Raw genomic sequence first — 21,502 nt, forward strand, 5'->3', positions numbered from 1 at the left:
TGAGCTGTGTCTGCTCAGCCTAAAGAAGGGAAGTCTCAGGGGAGGACGTATTGTTACCTGATCAGACAACAAAGCCAGACATTTCCAAGAGGGACACAATGGAAGGACAATCTGGAAGATGGGGAATGCCAACTAGATGCAAGGAAAAAAATATCATGAGGGTGATCACATGCTTGAAGAGGTTGCCCAGAGAGGCTGTAGAGTCTCTGTCCTTGCAGATGTTCAAAACTCAGCTGGTCATGGCTGTGAGCAACTTCCTCTAGTTGACTCTTCCTTTCAGCAAGCAATCTGTACTGTTCTTCGATTCGACTAAACTTTATTTTTTAAAAAGGAAACATTTATGAGTGGATTTTCTATTATTTTGTTCATTAGAAGGTGTACATGGCCATGAAAATGAACACATTTCTTGTGATCTTATTAAACCAAAGTAGCTTCCAGCCCCAACAGAAACATTTTCATTAAAAAAAAAGAAAAAAGAATAAGAGCATTAAGGGCAACTTTAGGATAATATTTGGCTTTGATTTTCCATCCATACCCAATAAAATTATATAGTATGGGTATATGGTCTTTTGCTATTTTTCATTTGAGTAAATTTAGACTAAGTTTTCAAAATATTTTTTTCAGTTAGAAACAGTTAGAATTACACCTAATTGTATGTATATACATATGTATGTACAGATATCTGTGTATTTACATATATATAAGTATGTGTCTACAGGAACCAGGACTTTATGGATAATGGACATATAGCAGCAAGAGATAATTCTGACAATATTACAAGATAATGTTGACAGTGTTGGCAAGATTTGTTTTAGACAGACAAAAGATTGTATGCACCATATATCTAAATAAATAGTTATCTTTACTTTTAGTGGGTAGAAAGTGCTCCAGGGGTTTTAGGGATGCTGCTGTAAATTCTTCTATATGAAGATAAAACTATTAGTAGAAAAACGTGGTACAATATTTAGATGAGATTCATTCAACAAGGTCAGATATTTTAGCACTCAGACTGTTCAGTTTCAAAAGGACCATTTTCTTACAGGAGTGAAGGACGGAACTCTGTGTTTCTTAATTTGACAGACAGACAACAATGCTGGTAACAGCTCCTGGTTCCTGTAGGTTTAAACCAGAGCCTCAGGAAACAGCAGCTGCAGAACCATGAACTACCTGAGCCTAAAGCAAAGATGATTTTCTTGACCCAGGAAGCCTTTTCCCATGTGTGGCATGGAAAAGGGTTATAAAAACAAAACAAAGCAAAACAAAATGCCACAGCTTTTGATAAGAGATTGTTTTGAGGGAGGTTTATGAGTAACATCCTGTTTACATGCAAAATAAATGAGTGATGGGAGGAACTCAAGGGAGTTGGAGACATTAGACATTCCTTATAACAGGGAGGGAGTCCACCTGGTTTAACTCTGTGGAAAGAAAAGTATGTTAAATGAAAATGTTGGAGGTAGTTTGCTACATTCTCTGCAGCTTTGCCTGGTTTTATTGTTTTGCTTTTTCAAGTGCTAGAGTAGAGAATGAACAGTCATGCAATAATGAGAGCGCTGACAAATCTCTCTTTTCAATTCCGTTTTAAATGAGCTAGTGACAAAAAAAATCAGTGGTTTATTCTGAGATTGGAGAGGAAGATTCATTTCTAATTAGTATTGAAAAATGTCTGCTGGTTTCCAGTTCCCATGAGGTTTTGCAATACAGTGACAGTTAATTGTCATTAATTCTAACAAAATGTTTCATCCCTAACTTACCAGCATATTGTAATAATCAGAAATAATTAAAATTACTTTTACATTAAAACTTTTATAAATATGTAGAAACCTGTTAATCGATTCATAATGAAATAAATGAGGACAGAGAGTCTCTTTTTGTTCTGTTTAATAGAGAATGAAGCTCATTTGGAGTCTATCACTGGACTCCTGGGCACTACCACAACACAAGAAATAAATTATAACAGCAGAGCAATGCAACTTCTACAGCTACAAGCCTGTGCTGTAATTTTTAACGATGTGTGTGAACCTGCTGCACTGTTCATAACAAATATTCACACACAGTCTTATGTACATGTACTCATCCTTTTTACAATGCTTCTTTTCCTCTTGAGATTTTTTTTTTAAATCATTGTCAGTCTGCTGTAATCCCATTCCATTTTCTGAAGTTAGGAAAATCAGTTTAAGGTAATTTGTTACAGACCAATGAATCAAGAGCACTTTGTATTTGGGAAAGGGAGGGTTAGCCTTGTTTGCTTGACCAGCTTGCATATTTCAGTAACTCGCAACGGGTTTCTTAGTCATTAGTCTGAATGAGTGAGGCTTTCTGGTAATAATAAAATAGCAACATGGTCTGCTAGTCAAGACAGCAATCTAACTGAAGTGGAGCTCTGCTGTCTTAATATTATGAAAATGCAAGAAGGCAATAATATTTCTTCACTTTGTGGTCTCTGGAGGACTCTGGTAAGAACTCAGAGGTCACAGATGACCTTCAAAAGTCACAAAAGACAAAGAAATGTTGATGAAAACAAGGACTAAAAGGGTGGGTTTCTACTTGTTTGTGAAGAATCAGTGCTACCTCTGATGTTTCTGGCTGATCCATTTAGAATAAAGAGAAAGTTCCACTGCAACCCCTCCACATTAATTGCACGAGGCGTTCACCAGAACTCATTTACCACTGAGCACTCTGGTAGCATCTACTTTGGTGTGTTCCCCTCACATAAGCTCTAGGAACAAGCCAGATAAGTTCAAAACAAATAATCTCTCTCATGTCCAACCACTTTGGAAGTACTCATTTAAAACCTGGTTTATTAAACTTTTTCCGCTAAGTTGATCATCAAAATCTCTCTTTTATTTCCACTGTATTTTTTTTATAAAGAGAAAAAAACACCTCATGAACCATTTCCTAACAAGTATTAGGTGAAAGTAAATCTTAAATTCACAAATACCACACAACTGAAGTAAAAGGCTGAAAATCTGGGCTCGGTGTGTCCTGCAGAAAATTGCCAAGATTCTTGACATTCAGGAAAAGCAAGTAACCAAAAGTAATTTAGCTAGATTTTCAGAGACAGACTTACACTCCTACCTCCCACTTTTGTGATGTTAATTTTTATGCAATGTTACCAAAGAGTAATACCACTATTTACAATGTAGAACTTTCTTCTTGTACCTTTCAGAACACTATTCAGACATTTATTTAGTCCTTGAAACATTCACATAAAACAATAATATTATCTCCAGTTTATACAAAAAGAAACTCAGTCCTGGGTAAGACACGCACAAAGTTCACTCAACTACCAAATGATATAATTGGTTATTGGACTAATTAAGACTAGAGTGGAAACTCCAGCTCTCCTGAGTAAGGCCATTGTTACCGGAAGCTGATGCTGGGACCCATGAAAGACAGTTGCTTTAATTCAAAGAAAACAGTACATTCCTATGATGTTTTATTGCACAGATGGTTCTGTAAACATGACACTCTGAAAAACAGTTTCCAAAATTCTCAGGTCAAATAACTGTGCCTTTTTTCTGTCTCAAAAGACAGAATGAAGATTCCTTCTTCCTTCCTCCCCTCTACCAAAGTGTTCATTAATGCAGCTCCTACAAGGATAGTGAGGCTGTAGAATCTGGGATCTCTTCTGATCCATTTAATTAACCGTTCTCCTCTTCTGTTATGTGGTAAGATTGAGAAACACATCAGAATAAATTTTTAAGGCAAAAGCCAATCATATTCCAATCCAAGCTATCACTGCTTTCACAGAGTTGCAACACTATCAGTTGTGCTTTTATTACAACAGGTTACTCACACATTCATATCTTGAATGGTTTTTTTGAGACAAACAAAGTAAGACTTCCAGGTGTGCATTTTAGATTTAATTAATTCATTAAATTTTTTACTTTTGGTTTTACTTTTGGTTTTCAAACTATTAAGGATAATTTTTAATGTTATATATTTCTTTACAGTATTAATTACTGTATTATTTTTATTCTCCAGCTATGTATTTATGTCTTAACAGAAGAAGATGAGGTTACAGAAGTCATTACCATCTGAAATATCCGCTCTGCACACGATCAAGCCTCCACACTAGAAATTTATTCTCTGCTGTTTGTCAGATATTAGATGCATATGTCCTTGATTCCAAAACAGCTGTCTATTTTTGTTACCTAGCAACAGAACAACAAACTTATCTTAAGATTAGTTGTATTGCTGAGTTAGATGGAAAAAAAAAGTTCTTCTATATGTATGTGTAGATGGTGAAAGAGCATACTCTCATTAAGCATTTCTGAGGCATTCTTTTCTCGTATGCTGTATCTGACAGTAAGAACATATGGAAACCAAAACAGATACTGAAGTGATGTACACTCAGCAGAGGGAAAGAAGCTCATAAAGGATTCCTACATTCAAACTCAATTCTATAATTAATAACTTCCTAGATAACACAAATTGAACAGCCCAACTCTTGCAATTTAGTTTAAGTCAATAGAAATATGTTAGTTAATGAGGTACTAGCTATATGAGCTGTATAGGCAATCATTTCTCTATTTCTCATTCAAGGAAAACCTTTAACTGATATACCTGAATTTAATTTTCTTGCAAAACGACACTCTCAATTAAAAGTTCCTTAGAAGAAAGTCCTTACCATCCACATAATCGATAATATTTGTACTAGGATATCCTCCATCCCATAAATATTTAATTTATTATTAATCTCAAAAAAGTTTGCAGCACTCAGAAATATAACAGAAATGCATGAGTTACAACTTCAGTAAGAAAGTAGGCTATACTGCTAAATGGAAAATTCATTGAGGCAAGAATTTCAACTTGCAGTCAATACCCTGTATAACATAATTTATTTCACTACATTTAATCTATGAAAAAGGTCAGAGAAAGATGTTCTTGAACTTCTCTGGTACATACAAAAAGTGCCTTCTACAGAAAAAAAAATTCCTTTAATGTGTGCTGAAGTTCATTTTCAATTGAAGTAGAATTTGGCTTCAACTGCAGAATTCTATGTTTTATTTTCATCTTGTGGTGATAAGCAGATTAAATTTTCTTATTCAAATAAAGAGAGTTTATAGTGTCTGTTATATTTTGACATTGATTGAATACATAGTCCATCTTCATTTGGCTGACATAATAAATTTAATATTCAGGAGTCAGAAAAGAAGAACTCAGTTTTATATTATGTTTAAAAAATATAAATGTATTCCATTTCTTTGTTTGCACATATTTTATTCATATCTCAGTTCCTAAATCTTCCAAAGAAAAAGGTTTACAGTTCATATTCATTGGGACACTTGGACAAATTATGCTCTTGCTCACAAAATTTTCAGCTTCATTAATTTTAAGAGTCACTCTGGAGTGCAGGAGATCAGATTTCCTTTCACTATTTACAATGTGTTTCAAACGTCTTAAAGTTCAGTCCAATTGGGAAATGTCATAGCAATGAATTTTGAGAGGTTTGAGATTTCCTGAAACAGGTTTTTCAGTCCCTCGTGAATTAGAGATGAGTTTAAAATTCCATTATCAAATCAAGGCAGATGTATACTACTAGCCATGATACAGAGGTTAAAGTTTAAGAAAGCAAAAATTTTCATCTTATCCAATCAATGAAGAAACTTCTTTAGTTACAGAATGACTGTGTTTATAATAACAACCATGGCTGATTTCATCACTGTCCCAAGACAGAAATACCATTATCACATATTAATGCAATATAACATTTTGTCCCTATGCTGTGAAATTCACAGAGATTATTATCTCTAATTATTGGATCTAGACAGAATTTGGCACTAGCTTTAAAAATAATTTGCTTTGCCATTGTGTAGGATTAGGATATCAAACTGATCAGAACCTGTCTACAGTTAACAGTAATAAAAATAAGGGATGACAAGAAAAATAACACTATATGCAGCTATTCTAGAACCAAAAAATTAGATTTACTTTTTGAAATTCAAGGAATTTGCTGTAAGTTGATGAGTGACTGACTGCATATTTTACTAACATTCAGAACAGAGGTTTATTGCAAGTAAAAAGTGAGGGTACACGAAATATATATCAGGGCGGGGGGAGTGCTTTGTTCCATACAGTCCTGTTACAAATATTACCACATATGAATTATGGGCAGCATTCATTTAGGTAAAATGTGTGCAATGATTCTTTGTGCCATGAAGCACCTGTGGCTGCCTACAGGAGTATGCTTGGAACAGCAGCGAGAAAGGGCCTGCACTGTCATATTCTGGCATTCCCACAAATTTTGAGTGGGTGACTGCTGTAACCAAAGTCTCTTTTAAGTTTCTTGCATTAAGCTTAGATGCCAGAACTTTGTTTAGACAATGAAGAAAAGGAGAATTGTAGATTTACATGTATGAGTATATATGAACGTATATGAATATAAAGTGGCTATAAAGTTAGAATCAAAGAATCATAGAATTACGGAGGTTGTAAGGGACTTCTAGCAGTCATTTTTCCAATACCTTGCTGAAAGGAAGGGTCAACTACAGCAAGTTGCTCACAGCCATGACCAGCTGAGTTTTGAACATCTGCAAGGACGGAGACTCTACAGCCTCTCTGGGCAACCTCTTCAAGCATGTGATCACCCTCATGATATTTTTTTCCTTGCATCTAGTTGGCATTCCCCATCTTCCAGATTGTCCCCATTGCTGCCTCTCACCCCTTCATTGTACCCCTCTGGGAGATGTTTTGCTCTGTCACATAGCAGATGAGGTAGCAATATGGCCTCACCTGAGACTTCCCCTCTTTAGGCTGAGCAGACGCAGCTCTCAACCTTGTATGCCAGGTGCTCCAGCCCCCTCACCGTCTTGGTTACCTTCTGCTGGTCTCGCTCTGGTGTGGTACTGGAGAGCCCAAAACTGGTCACAGTCCTCCAAATGAGATGTCACAAGTGCCAAAGAAAGGGGAAGGTTCACCTCCATGGACCTGCTGGCAGGATGCTTGCCAAAACAGCCCAGGTCATGGAGGAGACACAGCACCCAAAAAAATGTATTATTTTGTCACACCTACATCTTATACAACTAATTTTCTTATCCTAAAAAAAGGCAAAATATGCTAATTTAACTACCAATGTCTACCATATGCTTCATCTATCCACACATTCTACAGTAACCTTTTATTTTTCAGTTTGTGATAACATTCTCAATCAGTAAAATTATCTTGGTTAATACTGGTAAAATGTTTTGAGGAGCTGTTGTAGACTTCAAGCTTTGTAACCATTACATGACAAAATCTGTAGCCCTGAGCAGTCTCTCTTTCATGACTGTTTATAAATATTGGACTAAAACTTCAATATATAGTGAAATATTTGATATGTGGCTGAAAGACAACTTAAGAGTACTTCTATGGGCTCAAAACCATACTATACAGATTTCCTGGTCCCTTGAGCAGTAGTTACATGAACCTATCTTTTTCTCTAGAAGATGAAAGGAGTAACCCTGTCCTTAGCTGAACACGGGCATTGTGTATTTTAGCAGTACTCTGTCATACCACATACTGAGAATTAAACTCACTGCTTTGGTCAGGATCTTGGGTTTTGTGCTGGGGATCTGGCTTCATGCACTGATTTTATGGTGCTGCTGCATCTCCACTATCTGCCATTCCTCAGCAGTTTTTTAATCTACTAGGAAGCTGAATTTATTAATTAAGAATGAATTTCATCATTTCCCATTTTGTAAGTATGATTGTGGTCACCTGGCCTTGTACCCAGTGAAAACCTATAATCCACCTCCCAGTTGTTCAGCTGCCTGAGATCCAAGGATTAGTTTAGTGCAGCATAGCTGAACTACCTTAGTTCATTTTGACAGAGAAAATCATTGCTAAGCTGAGAGATAGCACATGGAGCAGCAGCAGCCTCACCTCTCTCAGGCTGCTGGATCTAGCATGACACATTTCCTCCTAACAAATTCAAGATTTCAGCCCTTCTTTGAAGAGTTTCCCTTTCATATTACACTGCATTACATAATGTTGCACCCCACAACCTGCTCATAAATGAAAGATCCACCCATAAAGAAAAAGTAAATAAATCTCTTAAATCTGTCAATCTATTTAACGCACTCATCTCTTTCCTTTTTGTGTACTTAGATTATATCTTATTGTCAAGGACAATGTAAATTATATAATAATCTGGACAGAGATCAATAATTATATCTCATGACAATATATTAACATGAATAGAAAAAAACCCACATAACCATAGGATCAGTTTAGAAGCAGAGATTCCTTGTTTTCCCAGTACCTTTAACCAGGTCACAAAAAAAGTACAATGAGAAGCTTTTAATTGACAAAAGTCTATGTCTTCATGCACTTATGGGAAATAAGGTATGTAATCCAAAAATAAGAAAATTAATTTCAGAAAAGAAAAAACAAACCTCAGGTCTACAAAACAATAAAACTGACTGAAAATACATACAGATTATGTAGCACTTGTCTTAATAGGATCACATTCTTTTTTTGGTGTCTCAATGAGGCAGAGCATCACTCAGAACACCTGAGCATCACTGATTCAGGTTTCTTTAACCACTGACTTTGTAGACCAAACTTTTTTCTGAAATTATGTAGTTTTTTAGTTGTCTTCTTGTCTTAGAGCAATATACACCTTTATAAAATTTAATTTTATTTCTTTACAAATAAAAATATTATTACTTTATGATTAAATATTAAAAATATGATTACTTTATGATTAATTATTTAAATATTATTTCTCTAAATGCAATAATTTCCAGTTGTAAGAACATTATCATGGATCATGTAAGCATGTTTTTTTAGAGCAAGTATGAATTTCACATGCAATATCTCTGAACAAACTTCACAGCAATTATTTATTTTCTTGAGAAACTTTCAGTAATAGATTAAAGGATTAAGATGTACACCAAACATTCATTCAGAAATGGACAAGGTACGATTTTGAGCGTATTACAGACAAAACTTTGTCATTCTGTTTTTAAGCTACACAAAATGCATTAATCAATGTTATCAATATATAACACCTCAACACTTAACCAACTACAAGTGAAAAAACACTCAAACCAGCATATGTCTACTAAATAATAATGAAATGAATGAAAGGAATTGCCAACAAAGCAGATTAATCAGAAATACAAGGAAAGGTTATAGAAGAATCTGAAGAACACATGTTCTTGAAGGTATTGCTCTGTTATCTACTGCTTCATACTTTGAACATTTTCTCTGACAAGTTACACTGCAAGAAGACGTGATCTGATTCTGCTTACAGCATTGCAAGAGAGCAGGATGAGGACCAGCTGAACCCAAAAGCCAAATGACCATGTTGGGATGGTTATGTCTTGACTGTTATTACTACCTTATGGCAGAAATTATTATCCAGTACTAAGAAAGCCACATGGCTTTTGCTTACCTTGTAGCATAGCAGGAACAGTACTACATAGACATACCTGATTTCTCTTAGCCTGCGAAGACCATAATGCAACTGAAGCACAATACTAAAATAAAAACAAAAGGATCAGATGGAGCAGATCTCTTTAAAGAATTTCAATCCAAATATTAAAACCTGAGCCCTAGCAGTTTAAAGCATAAGACCAGGATCCACAGGTGAGTCTGTGTTATATTACATTTTTTGTAGATAGAACATAGACGGAATATTAGAAACTCACCCTAAATGCTCTAGATTGTAACAGTATGAGTGCAGACTACGTTTATTTAGTGCACTGAAAAACTGTGCTAGCCCACGAGACTGAAAAAATAGTGTCTGTAACTGCAGGTCAAATGGGATCCTCAATGGGAATTCTACACAGATAAAACAAAAAATAACAAATGACACAATGCACACTGGCAACTAGGTTTATAATCTCTGGTTTGTTTCTTTACTTGAATTTGTGTGTGTGAATATGTCTGATTAAAAAACAACTCAGCATCTCATAACTTTCTGGCATCTGTGAACCACCTGTGGTCCACATGCTGCAAGCTGAGAAACACTGGAATAACTTAAAGACATGATCACCAGACAGGAGAGAAGGAATAAGGACAAATATGACTGAGTAGGAGATGAAGTGGTAAAGGGCAAAGTCAGGAGGAAAGGAGTAAAGAGCAGTATTGGTCTGAGAGAAAAACATTGGTCAAGAAATGCAAGTGAAAAGAAACATGCCTAGACTAATCACGGATTAGCAGAAACCTGTCAGCACAGGGGAAAAGCTCTATTCTCACTGCAAGGCTTAGCAGGAAAAAATTGTTCTCTGCACAGAACTGATGAAGAAACTTTCCTATAGATGTGTATCTTTTCTTTCCTAAGTCATCTCCACATGAAGTGGACACTTATGACATCATTGCTAGCCATGAGACAGACTGAAGCTTTAAGCACACCACCTCACCAGCCAGTCTGCATGTGCTAATTGGGCAGCTGGCTTCTGCCGGACAATGTACAAAGATGGAGGTTTTCCTGCCTTTCTTTCAGAGTCTCTGCCTCCTGCAATTAGTTTTCACAAAACTTGAGCTGTTCTTATCTAAACTTTGGCTTTCTCTATTAAACTAGGTAAAATGTTCAAAAATTATTAGAAGGTGGGAAGGGAGTGAGCATTTGTCGTAAAAAGCAGCCAAGTAATACTTATTCTCTTTGGAAAACAGAGGTGCTCTTTGAGGAGGAAAATGAACTACAAATAGCTTCTTTGGAGTATCTTAGATATCAATTAAATGTTATTCACTGTTCATAAATGAATACTGACTTTTGAAAGGTAAGACGGTGTAAAGGTTGACGTTTAAAGTACGTACAGATGACTGAGGAAAATGAGATTCATGAATGAATAACTGATTAGTTTCAGAATGGAGTATGTAAGTCTGTGCCTCTGGCCATGTTAAATTGAATTTACCTACATTTCTGCTTTACACAGTTGGAAATCCACATTAGCACAAAAATTGGCATTATATAGGTGGTACTTTCAGATGAACAAATTATTTTTGTAAACCTGAAGCTATATTGTAATGATACTTGTGATGAAATTGGAAGTCAATCATAAGATTTCATCTAATATCTCGTAAATCTTATCAAATCTTGCTGCTGCAAAAGTAGACAGTGCAGTGCTACAAAAATATATAAATATATTACTAAAGTTGGTCCTTATTGGACCACTGAAGAGCTGTCACCTGTGCAATCTAGCACTGAACTGGAAAGCACCATCAACAAAACTCTTCCAAGGCTGCCTGAATTACCTCACTAATCTTTACCAAATCAAATCAGAATGAAAAAAAGAATGAAAAATAAGAATCAGAATGAAAAATAAGCAACAATAACAGCATCATCCTTCTTTTTCTTTCAGCAAGTTCTTTCAAGCAAGTTTTATCAAGGTCTTATAATATCTCCATATTAAAAAACATACAATATTGTATTTGCAGTGTGTCATTCATGTTTAAATTGAGTTGCAGTTAAGAAAATAAACTATATTTTACCAGACATTGTCATTTTCTTTCTTATTGTTTTCTGCATTTTTAATGGACTAGTACTATTACAGAGTAGTGACGTTTCAGAAAATGTGAAGAAAATGAAAAGAGGGTAGGTGAACTGTAAATTTAAGAAGTGCTGGTGTGAGTGATTTGCAGTCAGTCATTGTGCAAGAGAAAGGTTTGGCTTACATGGTGCTGCTCAGAGCACAAGTACTGAATGAAACAGACATCTGTCAAATTTGTAGGCTCTGGGTGATTGCTGATCACGAGAAAAATGTTCAGTGGTGTATCAGCAAATCTAAAATGTTCTAGACTAAATTAGTCAATATGAGTAATAAGCAGCACTTCCAGGCTGTATATGGATGTGTCCCCTGGTGAAAACTGGTGTCCCCTGGTGAAAGGAGAACCCAGGCCATGAAAGAAGCACTGGGTGTGTGGGTCATGTCCCTGATCTAAATGATCAGGGAAAGAGGATCCTCTCTCACATGTTGTCGCTGATTCATCTAGCCATCCTTATTAGATCCGAATCTTTATGTCCACAAAATCAATGGGCTTTGTACAGCTGCAGGAGGGAGATCATAGAGCTCCAAGCTATGTAGCTTAGAGCCACTGCCCAGAAATTCTGTCAGTCTCAAGCATTCTTCACTCTCAAGAGTTTTTATTATTTTTGTAATTTATTTGACCAAAGAAAAAACAACAGTGGTTCTGAGGGGTCCTCAAAAGATTAAGGATCACAGAATCATGTAACGGTTGAGGTTGGAAGGGACCACTGGAGGTCCAACCATCCTGCTCAAGCAGGGCTGCATGAAGCTGGTTGCCCAGGACCATATCCAGATGGCTTCTGAATATCTCCAAGGGGGAAGATTCACAACCTCTCTGGGCAGCCTGTGCCAGTGCTCTGCCACCCTCACTGTAAAAAAGCGTTTCCTGATATTCAGAGGGAACCTTGTCTGTTTCATTTTGTGCCCATTGTCTCTTGTCCTGTCACTGGGCACCACTGAAAAGAAGAGCCTGGCTCTGTGATCTATGCACCTTCCCTTCAGGTATTTATACACATTGATGGGATCCCCCCTGAGCCTTCTCTTCTCCAGGCTGAACAGTCCCAGCTCTCTCAACCTTCCCTCACAGGAGAGATGCTCCAGTCCCTTCATCATTCTTGTCTCTCTTGTACTGAGAAGGCCAGAACTGGACCCAGTACTCCAGCTGTGGCCTCACCAGTGTTGAGGATCTCCTCACAGTCCTTCCTGCTATTCTGATATTTTAGGTAAACATTGTAATCCCCATTTTGTAATCAATTTAATATCTTGTAGAAATACTTCCAATAATTTGTTAATACTGTGAAATGAGCAGAAGAGATTATTTTTTTTTTTTAAATTTGCGTGTGTGTTTGTGATGGCTCATTAAAAGATATAATTTTAAAACTATTAACCTTGGAGTATATCTCCTTAATCCTTTCATTGATGGATGTAGAAACACTCAATACAATTACAGAATCATAGAGTGGTTTGGATTGGAAGGCACCTTTAAAGATCATCTAGTCCAAACCCCCTGCCATGGGCAGAGACATCTTTTAATGGATCAGGTTGATCAAAGCCCCATCCAACCTGGTCTTGAACACTTCCAGAGATATGGGGCATCCACAGCTTCTCTGGGCAACCTGTTTCAGTGTCTCACCACCTTTAACATAAAGAATTTCTTCCTTATGTCCAATCTAAATCTATTCAGTTTAAAAATGTTATCCTGTGTTCTATTACTACAAGCCTTGGTAAAAAAGTCTCCATCTTTCTCATAAGCCCCCTTTAAGCATTGAAAGGCTGCAATAAGGTCCCCCTTAAGGTTTTTCTTCTCCAGGCTAAACAACCCCAACTCTCTCAGCCTGTCTTCCAGGGTGTTCCAGCCCTCTGACCATTTTCATGGCCCTCCTCTGGACCCGCTCTAACAGGTCCATGTCTTCTGGGGACCCCAGAACTGGATGCAGTACACCAGGTGGGGTCTCACAAGAGCGTAGTAGAGGGGCAGAATCACCTCCCTTGACCTGCTACTCATGCTTTTTTTTATGCAACCCAGGATATGATTGGCTTTCTGGGCTGGAAATAAGCTTTTAGTCAATACAAAACCTATACAGGAAATCAATAAGGAGTTAAAAAAGTCAATTTGAGCTCTATAATTCTCAAGAATCTGAGATTCTAAACTGACAAAATTTGGCCACAAGACTGCAGGGCCACAGATACTCAGGAAATGTATGCACTGACATTGGCCAGAGCAGCATGAGTCAGAGGGCAAAAGTGGTTTCATATTGCAGACACAAGATGTTACCTTTCATAGTCTGTAACTTTAAAAAGGTGAAGTTGAGTGAAGCAGAAGGAAAGTTTTTTTTTTTCGTCATACACCAGACACCAATTTGTTTGTACCCAAAAACCTGACTACAGAGAAATATGATCACTTTAGAAAGCATTCCCATTAGTATATCCCCAGCCAATTTCTCTTTCTGAAGAGACAAATATCTTTTAGGACACCTTTGCATTTAGCTAGGACTTACAGGCTTTTCTCCGACAACAGTCAGTTAAGGAAATGTATGAGAACTAATAGTCTTTCCTGTGTGCCAAAGGCTTGTCCCTGTCCCAGTCTGCAGATGATTAGCATAATCACAAATCTTTACCGAGGGAAAGACACCTCACCAAATATCTTCAAATTGTCTTCACTTACTCTGTCCTTCATAGAATAACTTTATCCATTCATTTTAAGAACCAGGGAGTAGTAAAGTAGACATACAGGTAAGGAAGACAGAATAGTGTAGGAGAACTTGATGCCAAATATACTATTAAAAACATCTTCTTGTGATTTAGGCAAAGACTTTAAAAGTGGCATCAAAGTTTTAAAAGAATGAGGATTAATATGTTCTCTGAGTAACATTTCTCATAGTGCATAAGGTCAAGGTCAGACTGCTTATTTTAGACAGTAAGTTTAAGTATTAGAACACATAAAATACAGGTGAGCAATGATGATTACCTATGTTAGATGCCCTAACTGTATCAGTTAGTTGTCTCTGAGTGATTGTCAAGGAAGTTTATATGCTGAACACCAACCCACATCAGGCTGTCTACAAATTGCACCATGTCTACCTGTGGGGCAGATGCAATTTGTACTTTGCATCACTGTCCTAGTTTCCAGTCATCCAGATCAGAATAGCTATTGGAGTGCACAGAGGCACCTGGTCTTTCTTTCAGAGGGGAATGGGGGATGCAGAGGTCTGGGGTTCTCATCCCAAAGTGAAAAGGGAACATGGTCATCATGCACACAAAGCCTATGTGTTCCACCAGGGAATGCATCTGCTCTGCAGTATGTTCTTTGGAACATAATTGCCCTGGTTCTGCAGCCACCTCTGAATTCTCTGTATATTTTGTATTAAACAGTCACTGGATAAAATTCAAAAATAATCCAGCATTTGTCATTCATCAGAGTACTACAAAGCTACAATGCTACTTGATTTCCTACCTAGCCAGCATGCCTATATTCCTGTATTCCTGTGGTTGTACAGAGTCCCAGATTCAACTGGCTGGGTGGGAAGAGCCCTGTGTCCCCCTGTGTCTGCTGGTCAGTGTTTGTGATATGATCCTGTGATCCTGTAAAGACAACAACATAGGTTTCAACTCCTTCAGACTGAAGATTGCCTAGAACTCAAATGTTTAATGTATGATTTAATTTGAAGATTCCTGTCATCTTGTTTAATACATGAATGGAGCTGCTTAAAAGCTTTTACCTCAAATGCAGTATGGTCCCTGAAACATACTGTAGAGCATACTATATGTGACAAAAAAAAAAAAAAAAAAAGATTATCAATCCTTTCTTGGAAATTGAATGCTTACTAAAAAGCCACATTAAAAGTAAGCTTGCTAATGCAACCAAATAACTGAAAATGAGTAAGAGTGTCCTGAAAGGAAATGTGATTCTAGTGCAAGCACACAGGTTTTTAGTCTCTGAATGCATCTGGAGGCGTGGAGCAGGTAGGACCTAGTCAATTATGTCCTATTATCCATAGAATTAAGTATGGTTATTCATATCAATGATATTATAATTGCCTGTCACAGTCCTTTCTGATTCTTGAATTTCTGAAACTCTTAGCAAGGTCAGTCTAACCATCTCTTTTAGTGTAGCTCTCCTGGAGCTCAGAGCGCCTGCTGCAGCGCCAATGTGAAACATTGCAAGGCCCCGGAGGGAATTCACTGCAAGTATGCAAGAAACTGATACCTCCTCTCTGTGTCACAGGAAGGAAGTTAACAAGCCCACTGAGGATTTGGGTCTGCTTACTCTCTTGTCTACTTCTAATTCAGAAGCAACCTAAAGGTCTCTGTCAGATACCAGGAAGAAACAATTACCCAACTGGGAATGAAACATTTACCTTTTAGAAATTTTTGGTTAAACCAAACAAAGAAATTAATCTTTTTAGAGAACTACAGCCTTCAGAAGTTTTACCTGTTCTGGGAATATTTCAATGAATTACTGTTACTTCTGAGTACCCATAGAAAATTATTTGATAGAGAGGATACTTCAATGTCTTAATCATATTCATTCAAGCTAAATTAGTACATAGGAAAAACTAACTGTAAAATTTCATAAGATATACTAGAGCTATAATTGCACATGAAATGCTTAGCATGTTTCTGGAAATATTTTACAGACTTTGTCCTCATAACAGTGTCCATGAAATGCATCACTTCTGTGGTTCATTCTATACTGCTGTTCTAAAAACTGCAAATTTCCAGCTGCTTCCCAGCACCCCCACGGAAGAGGACAGACCCATTCTCCAGTGATAGCCTCAGCTGATGAAAGTTCTCAGAGCTCTAGTGATACTGCTCTAGGGTCCATACATTTAAACACAATCCCAGTTTGTTTTCTTGAGAAAATAGGCTTGCTTTTCATCCCCACCTAATAACTTTTGAATGTAGTAATAGACACCAAAGTTGGACATCTTGGGGACAATTCTCTAGTGTCAATTAGAGCAGAACAGAGCAACCCATTTCTTACTCCCTGTACTCTGTGTTGGAGGAAGCTGAAAGGAGAGGCAGTGAGAAAACACAGCTCTCCTGGTATGCTAGTGAAGGTACTTGTTTCTAACTAGTTGGCACAAGCCAGTACTTCTTAGTCCTTCAGGGAGAAGACTGGCTTAATTTTACAAGCATATGGAGAGATAACAAGAAATCTTAGTATAAATCACTTTAAAAGTTAATTAATTAAGGGACATAAACCCATAGGAAATCAAGCACTGTTTCCAGGGATCATTAATATACTTGGCTGTTGCTGTTTCCCCACCACCCCACCCCTGCCATGGTTCTATGAGAATTATAAGGTGAAATAATGAAGCAAGATGCTATAATTCCTACTGTTCTTTACACATTGTTTACAGCAGCATTCAGGAGGACAGTGGCATTAAACAGGCTTCTTGATAATTTGGGGGATATTGGGTATGGTAAGATTCAGATATGCTTTCAGAGAAGGAGAAAAATCAGGGAATCTTCAAGTATACTAATATTATTAACCTGAGAAGAATTCTTCCCAAATATTGGTTTTGGAAGTACATAATCTTTTTTAGGTTCAAAAATTAAAACAAACTAGATATTACACATTTTAGGAATTGGGTTTGGAAGCAAAATGAGGACTTGGAAGTAAACCATTCCTCCTCGGAAGTGAGCCCGTGTTTCTAAAATATTTTGATAAAAATTGAAAATTGCATTTTGCTAATATAGCGATACATGGTAACTTGAATTCCATTGTTTAAAACCCATGTACAGCTGTTTCCTCTTTAGTTCAACTTTACTTTCTTGAGATGTCAGTAAGCCTCCTTTTGTTTTGTCACATGACTGCAATTGACTTTCTAGAAACTAGATCAAAATAATTTGTCCCCTTTTCTCAGAAAGAATATTGGTAGAAAAATCCACAGACATAAACACCCCCCCCCCCCAAACCTATTAAAATCTTTTACCAGTGAAAGTCATGACCTCTTTGTGCTGTTATTTTCTGTCTAGTTACTGATATGTAGGATCCAGATGTCTGTTCTGCCATGACAACTGAAAACAAGGGTAACTGAAAGAATGACTTCAACACACCCCTTGTCAGTGCTACAGACCATTAGCAATACTATAAATAGCATGATTAAATCCCAGATTGCAGATTCAGTCATAAAAGTGTCTACATTTCATGCTGATTCAGAGGGGCAGCAGCATTAACTGCAATCATCAAGGAATGTGACATCTCCACGGTATTTTCTACAGCTCACTGGTCTGGTGACAGGACGATTGTTAAAAATTAATGGGGACCATCAGATGTGGATAAGTACAGCTTGGCAACTATGAAAGCCATACTTCCCATTTGCAACTGATAATATAATATTATTTTATGATAGATTGTAACAGATTATTTAGATTATGTTTCATTCAGGAAGTAGTAAGTCTTCTTACTCTTTGAAAATTTGATCACAATGTTTTATTTGTTAAATTTATAAGCCAGAGAATAGAGGGAGAGAAGTATTTTCACATTGTTTTCTAATTTTTTTTTCTTGAAAGTACACTTCCACCTTCTGTTTATCCATTATAATAATTCACTTCTCAGTTAGGTAACCCTCTAAGAAAGTCAAGATCCTAAAATCCAAAATTTATGAAGAGATCGATTTTGATAGTTAATAAGAAAAATATCATGTGTTGTATCCAGTAATTTCCAGCTTCATGTCTGGATTTATAAGGAATAGCACAACTTTGTTTGATACATTCTTACTATCTTATGTGTCTGTATTTTTAAACTGCAACAAACTATTTCAACCAAAATCATGGGCCTGATCAAGGATCTGCTGGATTAAATTCTCCAGGCTGTTTTATGCATAGGGGCAGAGTGAACGATCATACTGTTCAGAAGATTGCTTAAGAACTCCTGCATGGAGGCTGATCCAAAAGGATGGACTGACAACTGGAAGGATAGGCTGACTGCCCAATGGTCCTGTTTAAAAATTGCTGTTTACCATTATGGACACTGACCATTTCTCCTGAAATTATAGATACTAGACACCTGATGCTGTTGTCAAAGAATGAGACTAGACAAGTGACATTTCTTTGTCCATGCTCAATACTTTCAATGACTGAGGAGTCCCTAATGTTAGTGCAGGGAATTGAAGAGTGGCAGGAGAAAAAAATGTGTGTACTATCTCTGTATTTTAGGGAGAAAAACCCAATCAAATTTAGCCAATTTGTGATACTTTGAAAATATGCAGCGTATATGAGCAGTATCTAGAGTCTCCAATGATTCTGGGAGCAGGTAAGCAAATGTTCAGGAATAGGAATAAGAAGAGTTTTAAGCATGGGAGACAATGCTTGAATGAATGTAAAAGACGCAGCATGCTTCCCCCTATTACCAGCCATGGATCTACATTTCCCAAACCTTTACATTTCCTGACTGCCAGCAAATACCTGTGGAACCTCAAAGTCCTGGCCCAAGTGCTCCGGTGAACACCCCTGCTGCTGCAGAGATGAAGTCCAGAGTCCATCTATTGCAGAAATAAATAACTGTGACTCCAATGTGCAGCAAAAAAATGGGTATAATTATTTGTTTGTTTATTTATTATTTATATTTCTGGTGGGATTCACTGCTACTCAGAAATCTTAAAGATCTTAATTAGACCGTATTTAAAAGTCTGGAAGTTAGACACATAATTTAAAGTATTCAGGTAGGTTGTCTATATGGAGTGAATCTGACCCCTCCAGAGAGTGATTCAGCTCATCTATCTGAAATAATTATCTTAACGATGAGATTAATCTTTTTTTGGAGATGCCTCTTTCTCTCCACAGATTATAAAAGGAACCTTCCTGACTGAAATTAGCTAAAATTAATATCACCCTCACTAAACCACGTAGGATTGACAGTGTCACACTCCTGTGTGGAAATATACAATTATGAAAACAAAAAGCACCATGCTCTATGTAGGCAAAAGATCTAAACTGAGGTTGAAAAACTATCTTAAAATCTGAGTTGTAAGTCCTTGACCGTGATCTTCTTTTAGTACAATCTTTATTGTGTATCAGGGCTTCCACTGGACTTCATTAAAGATTCAAAAAAAACCAAAGCAAAACAAAACAGAAAACAGAAAACAAAACAGAAAACAAAAAGTTGTCAGTGTCTGTACTGTGTGACAGACATGTGATTTACATTTCTGGTCCTTTAATCATCCAGACAGGTCTCCTCTTAGAGGACATCCAAGGTGTGCTCTCAATGTCTGTACATCTGGATTTTGTTCCAAAGGAAAACAATGACTTGGAGGGATGGATGCAGATCCGCATCTCACATCTCCCACATTAGAAATACTCTTTCTAATCTATTCCTTTTGAATTTACTAACAGAGAAATTAAAAAGAAAAAAAGAAAAAAGAAAAAAATCTCCTTATAATTATATAGGTGAAAAGGATGTTTTTGGCTTGGGTAATGGAACATAAGGAGAGAAAAGATAGGGGAACAGAATAGGCTCTCGAATCCCCTTCTCTGGCACCCTTATACATAAAGAACCTTAGTGATGGCCAAGGAGGATGGTTTCAGCACAAAGTTTTGTGGCTGTTTTTATAATTTGAAAGTTCCAAGAGGAGCCTGCTTGTAATCTGTCCTAGATAAACCAAAAACCTGACCCTTGGACCAAAGCTTGGAGTATAAAGGAACTCCTGTGTCTCCTGTACTTATTGTAAACTGGATACAGAAGAAAATGTGCTATTACAATCCTACTTTAATTTGTATTTTCTAAGGATAATTTTCCTTTCCCAGTTATAGAGCAAGAAGAATTACTTTTAGTCATGTTTTTACTACTGGTGATATGGATAGTTTTTCAGCAATTGCTGTAATTATAATATTTCTGCTTAGCTGACACCTTTATTTTCTTTAAGAAATATTAAATGCATTGAATTTTTACCAAAAAAATCCCTTTCTGTCACTTCGCTCAAAATTATCTGACAAGACAAGTGAGTATCTTGTGTAGGAGGAATGACTCAAATCTTCATTGTAGGGTTGTTACCTGATGTCATTGTGAAAATGTATGAGTTGACTCATTCATAGAAAATCAGACAAACAACATGACCTGTTGTTACAATCAAGCAACCTAATGCTAATTCTTCCTTTAATACAGTGGGCCATTGATAGAATATGGGCTTCACAGAGTATGCTCTGTGGACATAATCTGTCATTCAAGCACAGGACAAGAAGGACTTTTTCCAAGACCAATGGTCAATCTACTATGCAGTCCCTGTGCTAGCATTATCATAGTTATCTTTATTATTTTAAAGAAAAAACAAAGGTTGCAACACTATTTTTATCCAAGAAATATGGTTTTCTTCAATTTTTACGCTAAACTTAGTTTCTGATTGAAAGTAAACAAAAAACTATCCATATTTTTCGTGTCAAATGGTTTTCCAGAAATGATTTCTCTTCCTTTTGAAAGATTAAACTAAACTAGAAAGTCTCATTTCCTTTAAGAAGTTGATTGCTATCTGTTTGGATTATGATATCATTAAGTTTCTTTGGCTTGCCTAGGTCCATGATTACTAGCTAATAAAGCAATGTACATTAGTACTTAAAAGGACTCATATATTAAAAACTGTCTTTGAATGCTTTGAATCAGAATGTCGTGAGTGTGTATCAAATCAGCATTAAATCCACATTATATCCATCATCCAGTATTTCAGCAGAAATAACAGATAATTTGTTCATATGTGAGTTTTGGCTAAAACAAGTAGGAACAGAAATATTGTAAGATCTGACATGAAGCATTGATAAATGACATGGACCTATGCAATGTGTAGACATGTAAAACTGAGGGACAGGTTCAACTACTTTTACTTTTTAATAAAAAAAAAAAAAATTAAAGGCATAGCTGCAAGGCTGGCATAAGATAACTTTTAGTTAAGTTTGATAATGATCTAAGCAAGAAGGTTAAAGTAGTAAAATGTCAGATACTCTTCTCCCTTATAGGCTATGGTCGTTTCACCTTTGAACTGAAATATCTGCCTTTTGCTAGCAAAAAGGCAACAGGCCATAATGAAGGCTTCACCTTAACAAAAATATGT

The 21,502-nt window shown here is 36.6% G+C and overlaps 1 protein-coding gene across 4 annotated transcripts in view; it reads right to left on the bottom strand.

Annotated features, from left to right (window-relative positions):
- Positions 1–21,502, bottom strand: part of MGAT4C (MGAT4 family member C) — a 169,295-nt gene that overhangs the window by 146,219 nt on the left and 1,574 nt on the right. For 3 of the 4 annotated variants that reach the window (XM_072882122.1, XM_072882213.1, XM_072881946.1), the window contains exon 2: positions 9,417–9,464. The gene's annotated coding sequence lies outside the window, so the exon portion shown is untranslated. Of the gene's footprint in view, positions 1–9,416; positions 9,465–14,910; positions 15,039–21,502 lie in introns of all 4 variants that reach the window. The other variant, XM_072882032.1, reaches the window with a different exon arrangement.

Source organism: Ciconia boyciana, chromosome 1, assembly GCF_034638445.1.
Source record: "Ciconia boyciana chromosome 1, ASM3463844v1, whole genome shotgun sequence".
Lineage (NCBI taxonomy): Eukaryota > Metazoa > Chordata > Aves > Ciconiiformes > Ciconiidae > Ciconia > Ciconia boyciana.